This window comes from Chelonia mydas, chromosome 3, assembly GCF_015237465.2.
Source record: "Chelonia mydas isolate rCheMyd1 chromosome 3, rCheMyd1.pri.v2, whole genome shotgun sequence".
NCBI lineage: Eukaryota > Metazoa > Chordata > Testudines > Cheloniidae > Chelonia > Chelonia mydas.
Genome location: NC_057851.1, coordinates 33,255,951 through 33,268,892, shown reverse-complemented (window position 1 = coordinate 33,268,892; position 12,942 = coordinate 33,255,951). Strand labels below are relative to the sequence as shown.

Below are 12,942 nucleotides of genomic sequence, written 5' to 3'. Positions count from 1 at the left end.
AGCAGTTTGTATGTAATATATGCATGAATTGTGCTACTTGCTACTAAATGCCTTTGAGGGGAAACTAGACAACAGTTTAGGGCAGGACGTGAAGCATAATACTACCAGGAATAAGGCCTTGCAGCTGCATCTGCTCAGTCTCCTGATGGCCTAATGAGCACAGCTGAGCTGCCCAACAGACAGCCCCACCTGATTGGCTGAGGAAGCCAGCAGGCCTGTTCTTAAGCCCAGCAGCAGCAGTAGCTCAATGCATATGCCTGTGGATTCTCTATTTCCTTTGCCCTTCTCCAGCCCAGGCCCTACCCTGACTCCAGGTAATCTGGTTCTGATTTTCAATTCTAATTCTTGGTTCTTGTTCTGCCTGGACTCTGGCATTTGGGCTCTCATGCTGACTCCTGCTCTCCTTGCTAGACCAAACTGCCCATATGCTGATCTCCTGACAAATAACACATCCAAGTGAAACTGCAGGGGTAATTTAGGAGAGCAGCCTATGTTTACCCAAATTAGTATTTTCCCAGGTTATCTGGATTAACAGCAACACCTGTATAATTATTCTCTTTTGTAGTACTTCTGATCTATAGACCTTGTAGTACTTTACAAAGGAAGGGAGCACTTTTATCCCCATTTTACAGATGAGGGAAATAGGTGATCTCTGGCTAGTCAGTCAAGCCAGTGGCAGAGCTGGGAATGGCTTGAATCCTTCCTGGAGGGCTGCACATGGTGTGTAGTGATGGGAAACTGCACCTCTAAAACAAGACTCCCTCACTTGTACAGTCCCACAGGGATCAATTATCTCTCCAGTCCTATTCATTCAACAACATGCAGTCACTGGGTGAACTGGGCACACAACATGGACTACAGTGCCAGCAATATGTGACTGGCAGACAGTTCTACCTGTCCTTCACCATGTACAACTATACCACCAAGATAGCACAGTGCTTAGATGAGAACAGCTCATGGATGAAGAACAGCTGTTGTAGCTGAACCTGAGTGGGATGGAGGTGATGCTGGTGAGCAGACAAAAGCATTTCTGAAGAGTTTGCAGCCCTGGTGCAGACTTCTTTGGTTGAAGGCGGACACCCATAATGCTTAATTCAGTCTATAATTTAGGAGTGCTCTTGGATTCTTCACTGATGCTAAGGTCTAACAGAACAGCATCTGTGAGTAATGCTTTCTATTACAGCTGGTTGGCTAGGAGAGACTGTCCAATCCTGGCAGATGATGATCTGGCCTCAGTTATTCACATGTCAGGGTACATCTATACTTCACCTAAGAGGTGTAATTCCCAGCTCAGGTAGAGGTACATATGCTAACTCTACTCAAGCTAGCATGCCAAATATACTAGTGTGGCTATGGTGGAACAGGCGATGAATCAGGCTAGGATCTCAGATAAGATTGTACTCATGTGGCTAGCCTGAGCTGCCACGTGACCCTGTGTGGCCCCAGCTAGCTTGAGCAGAACTAGAGTGTGTACATCTGTCTAAGGTGAGAATTATCCTTCCCAGCTGCAGTGTAGATATATCCCTAGTCACTTCTCAGCTGGACTACAGCAATGTGATCTACATGGGCATGAAGCTGTCAGTACTTAGGAAACTCCAACTAGTAAAGAATGCTGCAGTGCATCTCTTCAGTAACACAGGCTACTGCAAACATATCAGACTTGCCCTCCCATCTCTGGCTTCCCATAGACTATTGAATTTTGGCTCTTATCTTCAAAGTGCTCCGTTGGCTGGGCCCACGGTACCTAAGAAATGCACTAAAATTGCAGGTTGAAGACTGGTCAACAATTATGCTCCTCTGGCACAACAGAATGCTCTTCAATAGGGTAAAGCTTGTCTGTGCAGGAGACCAGAGCTTTCGTGGGGATGGCTCCAAGACTGTGGAATCAACTCCCCTGGGAACTAATGACCATCACCTGTGTCACCACCTTCTGCTCTAAATGCACGTTTCTTTGACCTTGCCTTATCTAGTAGAAACATATAACAGTGTGTCTAGATGTAAGCAAGCTTTGAATGAGCTCTTTCCTAACATCTAGTGATGAGCTGGAGGGAAAAGAGTTCAGGAGCAGACTGTATTTGCATAAACACCCCTACTCTGCCTAAGTGCTTAGCAGAGGGAACTCTTCTGCCAAAAGGATGGATTTTGTCTGGTGTTGGGTTACAAATAACTCTAGTATTTGAGTACGGGGTAATGGAATATTATCCTAATCGTATGAGTAAAGGGAAGAAAAACTATACTTAGCCTGCTCTGATTGAGGAGAGCCACCCTAAGCTGAACCTCACTTGCTAAGGAAGGGGTAGGGAATGTCAAAACCTAATGAAAGAGAGTGAGGACTGCAGGCAGGTGCTTGTGCCTGGTAGCGTGGGCTCTGCCTTAAGAGTTCTGGGCACTATTTGATCCTGCCCTAGTCTGCTGTTTAAAGAGAGAGATGATCAGACTCAATTGAGGGTCTTTATTTTGCTAAGTGATTGCTAGAGCTGCAGTCACTGATAACCCCAGGTCTAGCTGCTGAGCGTTAGACCTGGTGTGGGTGAGTGCTGCCGTGAAAGAGACTGCCCAGCCCACTGAGGCTCCCCTATACCTTCTGCAATCATTAAGAGCTGGTTTAAATGGTGGAACTTCAGAATGTGACATCAAAGTGATTGGTGGCATGGTTTGATGAAACACATCTGTGCACAATCCTGGGGTGGGAGTTGAACTTACGTGAATGCACCTTTGAACTCTGGGCCTGTGCTGACCAAGGACAGCAACTGTGCATGGAGTGCAGGGGAGGGAGAGGGCAATGGCAAGTTAAAAGAACATTTGTTAGACTTTCACATCTCAAGGTGAGAAACTGAGGCAAAGGACACTGCCGAGTGTTCCCTGGGGTGGGTGTTTGCTCATGGTCACATACTTTGGTATTTTCCCAAATTAATGAGTCTTGAGGCAGTTCTGTGTTATATTATGAAGAAGAACCTCTAGATATTGAACCTGGCCCTCGGTGCTGCTGACTCCACCTGGCAGAACGGTTACATATAATATACAAGTTCTACTTCTCTTTCTGTAAACAGAATTCTAAAACAAAACTCTTCATTATACACACTTCTCCCCCTCAGAAGTGGATGAGAGAAATCACATGAGATAGACGTTAATCAAATTGCTTAATGCACTACTGGAAGGTACTCGTATGCTATGGTGAAGAGCACAGTATAAGAACCTGTAGAGAATAGAAGAGAACCCAGGTCTCCCTATTGCCAGGCAAGTGCTGTATTCACTAGGCCACATGTCTTCTGACTGCCTCATGAACAGTGCCATGGGATCTTTAGTGACTATGAGTAGTTAGGAGAATCATATATTTAAATCTCATCCAACAAGACAGTACCTTTAGAATAACAGTTCCCTCTAAAACTCTGCTGGGCCTTTGGCCTAGTACTGATTTGGAGAGAAGAGCACGGTCTATTGAATCACCAACAACCTTTTCCGTAATAGCCTGTGCTTTCGCCACAGGTCTTTTATCCAATTACTAAACAGACTCGACCTTACTAAAGGAACTTCCCTCCTTAGTACTTTCCTCTTACTGAATTCAACACTCATCTGAAAGTTCAGATGAGAAATGCTTATTGCCACATATATGCAGTACATGGTGTTTGAAAATAAAGATTTTAATTAAAATTACCATTTCTAGCCTATGTTTAGGCCACTGCAGCGTGAATGTTAAAAAGTTCTGTTTAAGAAGTTAAATATTAGCATTCTTCTGATTGTTAAACCAGTAATTCAGCAGGAAGGAAAAAAAAACACTTGCAATCTTTTATGTCAGGCTCCCACATTCTGGGTATCACAAATTAATTTTAGAAAGATATCAGCTCAGAAATGCTAGTTTTAATTGTTGTTTTTAAATGCATTTCATTGACCATTTTGTGTAGTTGTAGCTGTGTCTGTCAGTCCCAGGGTATTATAGAGACAACGTGGGGGAAGCTGATCCAGTAAAAGATATTATTTCACACAGCTTGTCTCTGTCATTGAACATGCAAGACCCCCCCCCCCCCCCCCCCCCCCCAAAAAAAACCCCAACCTCTTCTCATTATATGTACTTATTTGTGCTAAATTGGTGCCACTTTCCTACATCCTTTCTCCGTACAACCAACTGTACTTAGCCAGAGTAGCTTCTTCATCTTCCATGCTTAAGGCCATGAACTGGGGCCACAAGCTGCATGTCACTTTAATAATATTTGAGCTGTATTGTTACTGGAAGATTTGAAACTGATTATTTTATCCTGTGTGTTCACCAGGGATGCAAAATATGCTACTGGAGGATTTGAACCCAATTCTGTCAAGTCAATGATATTACTTAAAACTATTGCTTTTAATTTAAACCCTATATTCTGGTATTAAAGGTTATGGTCTACCCTATGGACTTTCCAGAGAAAAGCCATTGACCAGGGCCAATTAACTTTCCCCTTAAAGGACACAGATACAGCCCTCCAATCAAGAATAGGCAGCAAGCAGTAAATTCTTTGAAAACAAAAATAACTTTTATTGTAATCTTTCACTTCTAAATAAGAGGAGATATAGAGGTAAAAATAAATAAAACAAACAGTAAAGGTTACAGATACAATATAAAGGAAGTGGCATGATAGATAAAAACACAACACAGCAATAAGTTACAATTAACTATCACATAACTATAACAATATAATCATTTACTTAACACTAGACTTCATAACAAAGTATCAAGTCAAATACATAGAACAATATATTAGTTAACACTTAATACTAAATACTTAACCCTAAACATCCAATAAATGCTGATCAGGCAGTTATCAGATGGTAGGGAGATCTCACTCAAACCACAGGCATCCAGCTTTATTTACGTTGGAACCCCCTATGCCTCGGGATGTTAAATAGAAAAGAATTAAAACGTAGAGGCTTTTATAAAATCTCTCTGACTCGTCCCTGGAACGGTCCTTCTGCTCTGTCAAGTCTTTTGGAGAGCGGTGTCTGGTGGTGGTCTGTGCGCTGCTGCCTGCTGGGTTGCTCATTGCTGCTTTCTCCTGAGGTAAGTGTCCTCTCAGGCAGGAGAGAGGGAAACCTGTTGGCTGCTGCTGCAAAAACCTCCTGCTGGCAGGGTGCCAGGAGCAATCGTTGCTAAGGCTGCTGTTTCAGTGGCTGGGCTTCCAAGCAGTTCTTCAGCTTTTCAGGTGGCTTCTCTTGCACAGGTATCATCTCATAGACGTTTGGCAGTGTTCTGCTCTCTTGCTGATCACTATCTCTGGAGAGTTAGCTGCTGCCTTTATATATGATATATGATTTTTGCAGCTCATTGCATAATTTATTATTTGACCAATCAGCATGCAAGGATTTGCATATGCTAATTTATATCGCACATACCGACGTGACATTCAACTCAGCCAATTAGCGTCCAGAGATTAGCGTATGCTAATTACTGGGTCACATATGTGAATTGGTCACATGTACAGAAAGCTCCTCCCCTGTTCCTCCATTGTCTCATGGACTTCTATGGGCTTAATACATTTCTATGGGGTTTTTCAAATGACCTTTAGATGAACTCTAGCTGTTTCCTGTCTGGAAGTCCCATTGGCTTCTATAGGCTACAATGTATTCCTGTGGGATTTTGCTGAGTCATTCCCCACAGGAAACAATGTAATCCCTTGTCTAGATTGCATCATCCCTATTCATTTCTATGAGCTCCCATGTATTCCTATGGGATTTTCTACTAAATTACATAACCCTATGGCCACCATTACTGTATTTTCTAATTTAAACTAGTACTAATTTAATTAAAGTCCTATTCTTAAAACTAATTACTCTTCTAAGGATGTCAGAGGGTCCTGACACCATCACCACTCCTTTCATTAAAGCAAATTTTACAATTTTGGCAAATTTAAACCGCTTCTGAGGTTTTTCTGAAGATTCTCTCCATTCAGAGCCTGATAAGGTATTCTGGGCAACTGAGGCAAAATTCTCTCATCACAGTGTAATGCCTGGTAATAGCCTTCAAGAGGTGGTTTTCTGTTTTTTGTTTTGTTTTGTTTTGTTTTTTTGCTATACACATACCTCCCCCAAGGATTCAAGGACAAAAATGTAATTATCAGCGATATGGGAAATGACTGGTCTAAAGTCTGCAGTTTTCAAAGTTAGTGCTTTGCTACTAAACTAATAAAACAACTCAATTTATGCCAACAGAGACTTCTTTATACTGTATCTAGTCCAGATAGCCTTATCTATTACTGAGTAGAAAGAGACCATTTTGTTGCTGTGTAGAACATTTTCAAAGGATTTTGAATTCTCATGATTTTCTGTATCCTTGTATTTTATAGTATTCCCCAATTTAGAGAAAATATTTTGTGGTTTTACCAAACTATAAATGACTTAAAGTGAACAAAATAAAATTAATTTCACAATGGAGTGCCTAACTATGTGGACCCAGTACCTTTTAGGATTCAGCTCCATGTGTTTTCTTGAGCAGGAAACTAGTTGCCAGGATTACTGGAATCTGGTCCTAATTCTGCTACTCTCTTGTTGTGTGAGATTTATATTCTCCTTAGTTCTTCATTATAGAATGGGCTAAATAATGCTTGCCCATCATGGTGTGGGGGCTTAAATAAATAATGCTTATATGGTGATGCTTTGAATTGAAGAGGGCTGAATAATTGCAAAATAATATATAACCTGGGACAAAATGTTCTCTCTTCCCTCTTCTCCCCTATCAAAAGTATACAATCTTTAATACATGACTACTAGGTATGGGACTAAACAAAACTCCAGATCCAAACACATCTGAACTTTGGCTGAAATTCTGAACTTTGCAGCCAGCATCTGTTTTTATAATGGGACAATCTTAAACCATGGAGCGAAATGCCACCAGATTTTGGAGTAGCTTTAGCTGGATCTAGAATTTGTAGGGATAATCTCTAACTACAGGTAAAATACAACATGTATCTATTTCTGTCCTTTTTCAAACATTCAATGTATATATTCATGGGTTTTCTAGGTGGAAAAAATCCAGTTACAGTTGACTTATTTGTCTTGTTCTTATATTAAAGATGAAATAGTTAATTCTGGCATGTTAAAATTGTTAGTTAGTTCTAGTACATTTGGGGTTTTTTAGTCTCCCTCTCTTATATATAATGTGACTCATAAAAGAAACTAGGAACATTTTTCACTAATTCAACTAAATTCAGAATGATGAAAGCATCCAAATGTTAAAGATTTATAACACAAAGTAGTGCAGTGGTAGCTTGAAATTTAGAAAAGAGTGATGCAATCTAAGGTGATATGGCATTTTAAAGTAGCATTACTTCGAAAGCCATTGGCAGTTTAAAAAAACCCAACACCACTACTGGACATGATGGGGAGCCCAGGGAGTAATTGATTTCAAACAGGGTTACAAAAATATCTTTTTAAAGGGCATAATTAAAAAGTCAGATTTATGGAGTATCTTCCAAATTACTATGTATTTTTTAAAAAAGTGAAATACATAATTCCATATAGTGATGTGGCTAAAAATTACAGCCCCATCACCTGTTTATATCTTTGATCAGTAATTAAAGGTTGTGTTTGATTTCATTCAGTGGTAGTTTCTTTCTTAGTGGTTTACATCACTCAGGCAGATCAATGGTTTAATCATGTTGTCATTCAGCCAGTTTGGGTTCAAATCCATTTGGTGGGATTTTTCACTGTTGAAAAGGGCATCTTTTCAGGTTAGGAGGATCTGAAGGGCTCAAGACTAAGGTCTAACAAAACCTCATGTATCCATTCAGTATTGATTTGCAGTCTGGAATGTAAAATCTGTAACATCCATTACAGATCACTCTGATTGCTAAGAGAATTTTATGAAGAACTTTCTGTTAGAGTATGTTAAAGTCATATTTAAACGGATAGGTTTCTCTTAGTTTGTATCTCACTTGGTCTGACAATCTCCTTTAGTAGTGGAAGAAAAGCCTCCCTCTCATGATATTCAAAAACTATAAATTAAAGCCCCCATGCTACAATTTGTTCTGCCTGGGTGGACCCCTGCATCTTCGAGAGGCCCTATTAAATTTAATGGGGTGCACACAGGCATATAGGGGTCCACCTGAACAAATTTCAGGATTGGGGTGAAATCTTTACGCCTTTTTTGATCTTGCTGTGCCAAAATGTTTAATATTTCCTGTCTTAGCACAAATTAAAGTTTATTTGTATTTATGTAAAGATTTTAAAAGGAAACATAGAATACAAAATATGAAATGTTATGTTAATGCAATTCTCTGTCTTTTTTTAAAATGCAACCCATAATTAATAAGACTGTTTGTTTCTGAAGTCCTCTTTGTCAAACTAGGAATCTTTGGGATAAATGCAACCAAAGGCAAGTGGCTGCAAATCTACTGATTTCATTTGGTCAGATCTTGCCTTTCTGTATTCATGCAAGTAGTCCCATTACCTTTAGTGGAGTTTGTCAGGCTGACTTTAGTACTGCTCACAATTAGTAAAACAAGCAGGATTTGACCCTGTTGTACCCTAGATACTGGAAACTCTTCATCTGAAGGTGTTGAAAACTTTACCTACTATAAAAAGAAAAGGAGTACTTGTGGCACCTTAGAGACTAACCAATTTATTTGAGCAAAAGCTTTCGTGAGCTACAGCTCACTTCATCGGATGCATTCAGTCTGTAGTGAGATAGTGAACTGGAATCAGGTTATGCAGTTAGCACCTGATTCACAGTTTAGCAACACTTTTAAAGATTTTGAATCAAAGCCTGCTCATGTTTCAAGGTAACAGCAGTCTTTACATTGATTTAGTTCTGAGCAAGATTGGGAAAAGTTCTGTTAATTAGATCTCTCCTTCTCACCCTGCACCTCTCAGGTGCACAACCACACCTATGACTTCTTCCTGTTCATGCCTCCAGTAGAAGCATCCTTCTAGCCATTCACTGCATTTCTTGGTTTGCTTTCCACTAGTTTCCAGGTTTCTCCTGACTCCTCGTCATTCCAGTAACTCACAGCATGCTTGCTGAAAATTCACAATACTCACTTTCTTTCACTTGATCAATGGTGCCTTGTCCTCAACATATCACCTCTTCTATCCATGCATCCGATGAAGTGAGCTGTAGCTCACGAAAGCTTATGCTTAAATAAATTGGTTAGTCTCTAAGGTGCCACAAGTACTCCTTTTCTTTTTGCGAATACAGACTAACACGGCTGTTACTCTGAAATCTTCTATTCCACTGACTCTTATGACCTGATTTGGAGTCCACCATGACAATCCTTACCTTCCCACTTGAAATCATGTAGACCCTCCTACTTATACATTGTATTGTGGGACACATCAGTGACCACTGATTTCAAGAGTTAATTTAATGTGGAAGTTCTTAGGCCCCAGGAAAGAGGCCCATCATCAATTTTTAGATTTGGGGGGAGAGAAGGGAGGTATTTAGACATGCAAAAGATGGCCTGGGGGGATAAGTGCTTACTTATGGTATCAGCAGTCCTAAGTTCAAGCCCCAAGAAGCATTTACAGCACAAGTCAAAATGATCAAACATAAATTATGGACTTGATGCAGAAATTATTGTGAGGTTCCATGGCCGCCTTTGTGCAGGTGGTCAGAACAGATTATTGTAATGGTCCCTTCTAGCTGTAAAAATCTATGAATGCTTGAGTTGTGGATCCAGGACTAAGTTAAGGAGTTGTTGGTAGAGACTGAGAAAGGTGTAAAAGAATGAGAGGAGGTAGTATCAAGAAGTTCAGTTGTGGTTCAAACTGTTTTGAGAGTTGTTTTGAGAGTCACCCATCCTAAGTGTAAAATGAGTCATTTAAACTTTTTGACACATCCTTTTTGTAACGTTCTATTACCTCAACATTTGATATTTTTCAGTTTAAGCAGAACTGTGGGTCCCTGCTACAACAGTAACATTAAGTAAATAAATTACAAATTGTTTCATCTATGTAAACTTTTGGGGGGGGGGGAAGAACCTGTTTAGTTTCAATTCACCATGTAAATTGGCATCATTTGTGTAACTGGTGTGGTTGGTTCGCTAAAAATAAGTTTAGACAAACTAAAATAAATTGGCTAAACATATGTAAATACAGGTAGTGTCAGCAGAAAGTTATAAATACTGATGGCAGGAAGTTGGTAGATTTGCCATCAAAAGATAAAATCTGACTCAAGAAGTCCAAAACAAACTGAGGAAAACAGATACCAACTGCTCTAGTTTATATGGGAATAGTTCTTCTACGATATTTATCTAAGCTCTTCAGAGTTGTTCTTAAAGGATGGCAATTTCCTCTTTAAAAGAGTCCAAGCAATTACACTGGCTTTACAGACACCTCTTATCAAAATATTTCCCACAGGTATTTTATGTAGCTGTAGGTTTTTCAGACTGTGGCGCCTGCTTCTGAGCTTCCCTCTGACTCCCTTAGGCCACAAGCTCATGAATCATTACATTACCTGTCTTCTGAGTAAGGCAAGAGGGACTAAATCAGCAGTTGTGGCCTGACTCATTCTCTTCTTATTGCCTTACTAAAAATAGGCCCAGTGGTTTTGTTTACTCTCCTTGCTTCTCAGGTTTTCCCTATAATCCTGCAGACTGACTTTTCCTAGGGCAGGAAATTGAAAGAGGACAATATGTTAGCTTGTTTTGACTGAGAGAGAAAGGCATGAGAGACCAATATAGGAGGATGTAAGCAGCTATGTTCAGATAATGAGTAACAGGAAATTTGAACTGGTGAATAGTAGCCATGGTAGCTGTTATCAACAGGTGGCTGAGTAAAGCTTCAGTGATCCAGACAGATCAACAGCACAAGAAACAACCACATTATCACTTTAAAAAAATTGAAACCATGCAACCATTTTCTCATACTTTTGGAATGAATGAAAATGTATGTCAGGAGCTGTAAATAAAAAGTCATAACTGTTTGCAACATCATTGCCTTTCATTTAGTACAACCTTGTTCGTTTTGGGTTTCTTAATATATTTTTAATCCCTCTTGCTTAGCACAATCACTAGTAAGGAAAGGAGTAACTGCAAAAACTCTAATGATTTAAGTCATTGCTGTAGGTCCCTAGCTGGCCATGAGGGGACAAATGTGGGATTCTCATTTGTGCTGTCTGAATCAAATGAACCCATTTGAATGGATATGTTCTAGATTTGTGAGATCCTTTTAATTTATTTGTTTGTATTATTTATAGCCAGATTTGCTTTCCCCTTAAAGCTACTTCAAATTTCCCCTTCCGTCCTTCAGTTTTTAAAACTGTAGGCCGCTTCTTCCCATATAGTATACAGAGAAGGGTTTCCAAACTAACAGGTGTATCCCCTGGTGCATCTGAGTAATCCTACTTTTTCAGCTTGTGAATCACAGGGCCACTTTCAGCTCACTTACCAGTGCCATTTTCAGAGTAACACAGATGATTTCAGAGGAGTTACTCTGGAATGACACTGACTTCACTGGGACTACTCATGTGCTTGAAGTTAGTCAGGTATTTAAGCACCTTGCTGAATCAGAGCCTTAACTTCTGACAAGATATAAATTTTATAATATTATAGAAGCCTTTGAAACAGGTTTTGAATATAAACACATACTCCATTTTTCTTTCCACCCTCAAATTCATGATGAGTAATCATTTTGCTGGTGAGCATGTTGTCATCATCAATGAATGAATAATAGTTCTGGGGTTATCATGCCCTCTGGTTAATCTAATGATTTTTCTGCAGTGGTTTTTTAAAAATGTCATGTAAGTGCTTTTTGTCATAATTAGGTTTTATTGTCCCCCTGGAGGAGGTTTCTGACTGTTTTTTGTGGCGGTAAAGTTCTCTTTCATTTAGCTGACCTTTGAAACTTGGAGCTGGGCTGTGTTAAGATCTTACAGCAATCACTTGATAGCTTTCAGTACCATTGACACTACTTTATTTTTAGTTTGATTTTTCAGTCTGTTTCCCTTCAAAAGGAAGCATGACCCATGTATACTGGGCTTGCTTGTGAAACAGATTCTTCTGTGAGCCATAGCAATTTGTTTTCTAGAAATCATTTTTAGAAGAGCAAAAGGCCTTGAAGATTTTTGGGTGACCCTCAGCCACACTGGGATTTTTGTCACACCTATCAGCTGATCTTTATGCAATCACCAGTTCAGAGAAACCCACTAGTTAGTGGATTATTTCTGGTTTTAAAGAAACCTTTCTAGCTATATCCCCTCCCACCTCCCTTCCATTGCTTCTCTCTGCTTTTGCTCTGTCTTGACTATGCCTCATGTCGTCAAAACCATCTGAGCATATTCATAATGAAAGATTTTTGAAACAATGACACTCTTGTTCTGTCCTCTTCAGTTCAGTTCCTGGCAAATGTTGATGACACAAGTCTAGGTTATTTCCTCTATTGATTTCTCTTTTTACAGAAAATTAAATCACTTTCTGACTTATTGTTTTTAATTATTAAAAACAAAGGCCAATTTGAAGCCACAGGCTGCTGGCAATTTTTACTCTGTAGTGAACTTTGTAAAATGAAAAGGTAACTTCAAAAGATTGTTTTGATTCTAAAAATATGGAAATGTTGATAATAAAACAAGTTAGCATATTCAAACTATTCAGCACAACCTGTAATGGCCACTAGTGAAGAGTTACATCGGCCAGGGATTTGCTTACAATTTCTATGAATATAATTAGTGTGTAAGATAATATACAAGTCTTCTGAACTCTGGAAGCCTATATTAGGATGACTTAATGTGGGGAAAGGTCTATTGACTTGTAAATATAATGGATGAGCTGCCCACCTTTGTATGCCCATAGGGACCCTGATTCTAATGTCACTCACACTGGTATTAATCAGAACTAACTTCCTTAAAATCAGTGGAGCTCCATCAATGTAAAACTAGAGCAGTTGGCTCTACAACTCCCCTTCTGACCCTCATGCCCCTGCTGCAGTTTTAAAAGCAGTGGATGTTTCTGAAGTAATCCAAATGCATAGCAGCGAGAA

At 39.6% G+C, this 12,942-nt stretch overlaps 1 long non-coding RNA gene across 1 annotated transcript in view; it reads left to right on the top strand.

The window, feature by feature from the left end:
* The first annotated feature begins 261 nt into the window (after window positions 1–261).
* Window positions 262–12,942, top strand: part of LOC122464937 — an 85,134-nt gene continuing 72,453 nt past the window's right edge. The window contains exon 1 of the long non-coding RNA XR_006289387.1: window positions 262–314. This is a non-coding gene — a long non-coding RNA (uncharacterized LOC122464937). The remainder of the gene's footprint in view (window positions 315–12,942) is intronic.